The sequence below is a fragment of the Pristiophorus japonicus genome, unplaced genomic scaffold, assembly GCF_044704955.1.
Source record: "Pristiophorus japonicus isolate sPriJap1 unplaced genomic scaffold, sPriJap1.hap1 HAP1_SCAFFOLD_446, whole genome shotgun sequence".
Lineage (NCBI taxonomy): Eukaryota > Metazoa > Chordata > Chondrichthyes > Pristiophoridae > Pristiophorus > Pristiophorus japonicus.
This window is the reverse complement of record NW_027254348.1, coordinates 484334-490128: the sequence shown is the minus strand read 5'-3', so window position 1 is coordinate 490128 and position 5795 is coordinate 484334. Positions and strand designations below refer to the sequence as shown.

At 45.1% G+C, this 5795-nt stretch overlaps 1 pseudogene; it reads left to right on the top strand.

The window, feature by feature from the left end:
* Positions 1–4290: 4290 nt before the first annotated feature.
* LOC139251819 (general transcription factor II-I repeat domain-containing protein 2B-like) lies at positions 4291–5077 on the top strand (annotated as a pseudogene).
* Positions 5078–5795: the final 718 nt, after the last annotated feature.

Sequence of the window (5795 nt, the reverse complement as noted above, 5' to 3'; positions counted from 1 at the left end):
CAAGTGATGGACCAACACCACAGAAGGTGGTGGAGAATTTACCAATATCTGGCAAAGATTCCAGGTACCTTTCCCCTGCAGAGGAGAAGAATCCCATTATGGGCTTTTAAAATGAGTTTAAAGGGGCAGATGAAGCCTGAGTGGGATAAAAGGGGACGCATTCATGGAGACCCCCCCCAGTGTTTGGACTCATAGGAAAGGGAATTCAAAATGGACCTAAATTACAGAAGCTTGAGATCCCCATAACATCTATGGGAAGGAGCATATCAATTTTAAGATTCTACAACATTTTGGCTGCGAAAAAGAGTGACCAAATACAGGAGGTGGGGCCAATCACTGAAGCAAATTCGTGTATTAAGGACCCCAGGCTATTCACCCTCTCAGAGATAATCGAATTACCCAATCAAGCACAATGGAAATCATGGTCAGAAACTGGACAATCCTAAAACAATGCAAACCCAGTGAGAGCACATTCTCACACCCTAATCGAGTTACTGCTGACAAAGGAGACATTGGAAAATCAATGGTCAGAACAGTTTAAACAGAGCCCAAGAGATTTGATGGGGGATAACTGAGCCTTTTATTGGGGGATATATCTATCCCCCAGTTTTACAAGGAAAGACTCGAACAGAACACAGACGCGAACAGAACACAGACAGACACAAGCAGTCGGAGTGAAGAAATGAAGTCGTGAAGGAACCTACAAGAAATCGTCAAGGACCGACTGAGCACGAGGCCCACGAAATGGAAGGTTGTTAGCAACCAAATTGACAAACCCAGGCCACCACAACCAGCGAAACGACCAACCAAAACCAACTTAGCAAAAACCGAAGAATCGACATTTATTTCCACTCTACAATCTGAACGGCCAACGGGTGAGAAATTATCAAACGGGACTAACTAAAACTATTCCTAACCAAAGAAAGTGGGTCCTTACCTCATACATCCAAAACGCAACTTAGCGCATCAACGGACACACCCCAACCGAAGACTACGCAGTCCGAAGTCCTCTCCTCCAACCGGGGTACGGCTCGCCTAGAAGGCCAAGTGCAGTGAACCCCGAAACCGTGATTCACCGGCAACTGTCTAAAGGGATTGGTGAGCATGGCCCCTGAACCCACAGAGCTATAACTTAGTTAGTTAGGGGAATTGGGAGGAGGGAGGCTTGGATAACTTGTGTAAATGTATCTGCATTCTCCTCTTTACCCCATTTAGAGTTTAAGCTGTATTCTTTTCCCCACAGGCTATAATTTGACATTTTATTCAATGTGTTGTACCCCTCAGTGTGTATTGGTCTGTGTGTGTTGTTAAAGGTGTGCCTTTAACTTCTTTTTAAACACAATAAAACCATACCTGCTTCCGACCTTGAAACCGATTGTCTGTCCAAGTCTGTCACAATCGCTTCATAATTCCAGTGTCTAGAACCAAGGGTGTGGGAGCGATCCGGAACCGCTCATATAAAGTCAGAAGGGAAAGCTGATCCCCTAAAAACCACCCCTTACAGTGGGCACTTATATATACCACTCAGAGACAGTTTGATAAGAGTCGACACATCAATGTAACTTCGCTGATAGAATTAGACCCAGCGAGGATTTTGTAGGAGGGTGATCCTCTCCAAAACCTGCATAAATTGTACTTGAAACCTCTTGTACTTCCGAGGTTTTAGGCTGAACCTTCCCGTGTATTGCTGGTAATAAAACCGGTAAACCTGAGGTTTTGTTTGTTTACTTCCGTGATGGTTATACAGTGGGAGCTGGACGAGGTGTGGATTAACTATATCAGTTAGTCCACCCCGAGGGAGAGAGGCCCCTTTTACCCCAACACCCCTAATACTGAAACATTCTAAACTTCACCCCAACCGGAGTCATGTGATCTCCTGGGAGAGGCAAAAACCAGATAAAAACCCAGGCAATTTCGGGAGAAAAAATCTGGGAAAATTCCTCTCCGACCCATCTAGGCGATCGACACTAGTCCAGGAGGTCACCCTGGCCGTATTCTATTCCCTGCAGTACTTACCATTATATCTGCTCCGTCCAACAAAAGGTCAGCCAGTCTAATCCCAATTACCAGCTCGAGGTCCGTAACCCTGCAGGTTACTACACTTTAAGTGCCCATCCAACTATCTCTTAAAAGTGGTGAGGGTTTCTGCATCCACCACTCTTCCAGGCAGCGAGTTCCAGATCCCCGCAACCCTCTGTGTAAAGAAGCCCCACTCAAATCCCCTCTAAACCTTCCACCAACCATCTTAAAACTATACCCCCTCGTAATAGACCCCTCCACCAATGGAAATAGACCCTTACTATCCACTATGTCCAGGCCCCTCAATATTTTGTACACCTCGATGAGGTCTCCTCTCAATCTCCTCTGTTCCAATGAGGACAAACCCAGCCTATCCAATTTGTCAATCAAGTCCTTCCTATAACACACTGACCAGAAGAGCACGCAATACTCCAGCTGTGAACGAACCAAAGTATTATACAATTTAAGCATAACCTCCCTGCTCTTATATTCTATGCCTCAGCCAATAAAGGCAAGCATTCCGTCGGCCTTCTTAACCACCTTCTCCACCTGGCCTGCTACTTTCAGGGATCTTTGGACAAGCATTCCAAGGTTCCGTTGTTCATCTACACTATTAAGTGACCTACCGCTTAATGTGTATATCCTTTCCTTATTATCCCTCCCAAAGTGCATCACCTCACACTTCTCTGAATTAAATTCCTTTTGCCACTGCTCTGCCCACCTGACCTGTAGATTGCTATCCTCCTGCAGGCCATGACTTTCCTCGTCATTATCACCCATAGACATGCTGACTTACCCCACACCGGGTCTGAAAGTGTACAATGTCCTATTATACCGTTCACATCCCGAGCCTGCTGAAATGACAAGTGAACACATCTATGACCACTGGCCTTGTAGCCCATTCCTCCTGAATGTCACAGCATTACCTGAAGAGCCTGATGTCTGTGGCCCAAATGCCTGGAGGACACTGTGCCCCAAGACCACCATCTCTCATTCAGATCCTGCGACAAAGGAGAACTGTGGCAACATTACTGGCCGAGTGATAGACATCAAGAATGTTCAACTGGAGACACATCTTCATCAGTTGAGCCTTCTGGATGACTATCTCTCAGTCTCAGTGTGGATGGTGACCGGTATGTCCACTAGTAGATAGTTCCTCTGATGGTCAAACAGAGAAACAGAGAAACATAGAAATTTACAGCACAGAAGGAGGCCATTTCGGCCCATTGTGTCCTCACCGGCCGACAAAGAGCCACACGGCCCTCGTTCAGCAGCCCTGAAGGTTACATATAAACCTATGAACAATGACGGAAAGGCAAAGAGCACCCAGCCCAACCAGTCCGCCTCACACAACTGTGACACCCCTGTAAGGGATAAATTGTAAAAGTTGCAAATAGATGGTCAGAATTATGCTGAAGGTAGTGAACTTATCAGTATCAGGAGGGTCTGTATAATTGCCTATGTGTGTAACAGTAGCTTATGTAGGTATAGCACAAATGTATAACGCAATAAACTGAATCCGTAACCTCTGCAATATTTGAACAGTAAAATCAGCAGTTGTTGATCAGAAGTCCCTGAGTAAGAGATAAGGAAGCCAGTTTAGGGGCCTATTATACTGCGGCAAAGTCTAGAACCAAGGGTGTGGGAGCGATTCGGAACAGCTCATATAAGGTCAGAAGGGAAAGCTGTCCCCCTGAAAACCACCCCTTACATTGGGCACTTGAATATACCACTCAGAGACAGTTTGATAAGAGTCGACACATCAATGTAACTTCACTGATAGAATTAGACCCAGCGAGGATTTTGTAGGAGGGTGCTCCTCTCCAAAACCTGTATAAATTGTACTTGAAACCTCTTGTACTTCCGAGGTTTTAGGCTGAACCTTCCCGTGTATTGCTGGTAATAAAACCGGTAAACCTGAGGTTTTGTTTGTTTACTTCCGTGGTGGTTATACAGTGGGAGCTGGACGAGGTGTGGATTAACTATATCAGTTAGTCCACCCCGAGGGAGAGAGGCCCCTTTTACCCCAACACCCCTAATACTGAAAATATCTAAACTCCACCCCAACCGGAGTCATGTGATCTCCTGGGAGAGGCAAAAACCAGATAAAAACCCAGGCCAATTTTGGGAGAAAAAATCTGGGAAAATTCCTCTCCGACCCATCCAGGCGATCGACACTAGTCCAGGAGATCACCCTGGCCGTATTCTATTCCCTGCAGTACTTACCGTTATATGTCAAAATTAGGAGTGGAGTGGAAAAAACTGGCAAGTATGGCCACTGATAGAAGGCCAAATCTGACAGATAAACATGTTGCATTACTGAAAAGAATTGAAGACCAAGTCATAGAAACGAATCCAGAACAGAAAATTATTTTTCTACTTTGCATTATTCATCAAGCGGTCCTCTATAAAGGAGTTTTAAAACTAAGCAATATCGTAGACACAGTTATGAAAGTGGTCAACTACATTTGAGCATGAGGATTAAGCCACAGGCAATTTGTAATTCTGCTTGAGAAACCTGAATCCGAGCTCAATGATGTTCTGTATCAAACCAACGTAAGCTGGCTTCGTTTGGGTAAAACTTTGAAAAGAGTGTGGTAAGTTAGAACCAGGATTGGTTTGTTTTTGAAAATGAAAAAACAAGATTTGCATCTTCCACAGTTGAACGAAGCAGATTGTCTCTCTAGTTTTGCATTCGCTGTTGATATCATGGGCCACATAAATGAACTGAATTTAAGACTGCAAGGGAAGGAGCTTTTTGCTCATGATTTGCATTGCAGTGTCAAGTCCTTTTGCCCCGTCAGATAGAAAGCAAACAGATCAGCTTTTCCAACTTTGCAACAGATTACTGTTTGGGATGAAAAGCTGAAAAAGTACACGTCGTCACTGCTCTACTTGCATGCTGAATTTTCCAGCCGATTCCAGGATTTTAGAATGGTAGAAAATGACCTGTATTGTCGCCATTCACATTTGATGTTGACAACATTTCATACGGCTTCCAACTCGAGCTTATCGACCTGCAATGTGATGCATAGTCTTAGGATAAGGGATAGGCCATTTAGGAGTGAGATGAGGAGAAACTTCTTCACACAGAGAGTTGTGAACCTGTGGAATTCCCTGCTGCAGAGAGTTGTTGATGCCAGTTCATTGGATATATTCAAGAGGGAGTTAGATGTGGCCCTTACGGCTAAAGAGATCAAGGGGAATGGAGAGAAAGCAGGACAGGGGTACTGAGGGAATGATCAGCCATGATCTTATTGAATGGCGGTGCAGGCTCGAAGGGCCGAATGGCCTACTCCTGCACCTATTTTCTATGTTTCTATGTTTCTATCTGCTCCGTCCAACAAAAGGTCATCCAGTCTAATCCCAATTACCAGCTCTAGGTCTGTAACCCTGCAGGTTACTGCACTTTAAGTGCCCATCCAACCATCTCTTAAATGTGGTGAGGCTTTCTGCATCCACCACTCTTCCAGGCAGCGAGTTCCAGATCCCCACAACCCTCTGCGTAAAGAAGCCCCCCTCAAATCCCCTCTAAACCTTCCACCAACCGCCGTAAAACTATGCCCCCTTGTAATAGACCCCTCCACTAATGGAAATAGACTCTTACTATCCACTCTGTCAGGCCATCAATATTTTGTACACCTCGATGAGGTCCCCTCTCAACCTCCTCTGTTCCAATGAGAACAAACATAGAAACATAGAAAATAGGTGCAGGAGTAGTCCATTCGGCCCTTCGAGCATGCACCACCATTCAATAAGATCATGGCTGATCATGC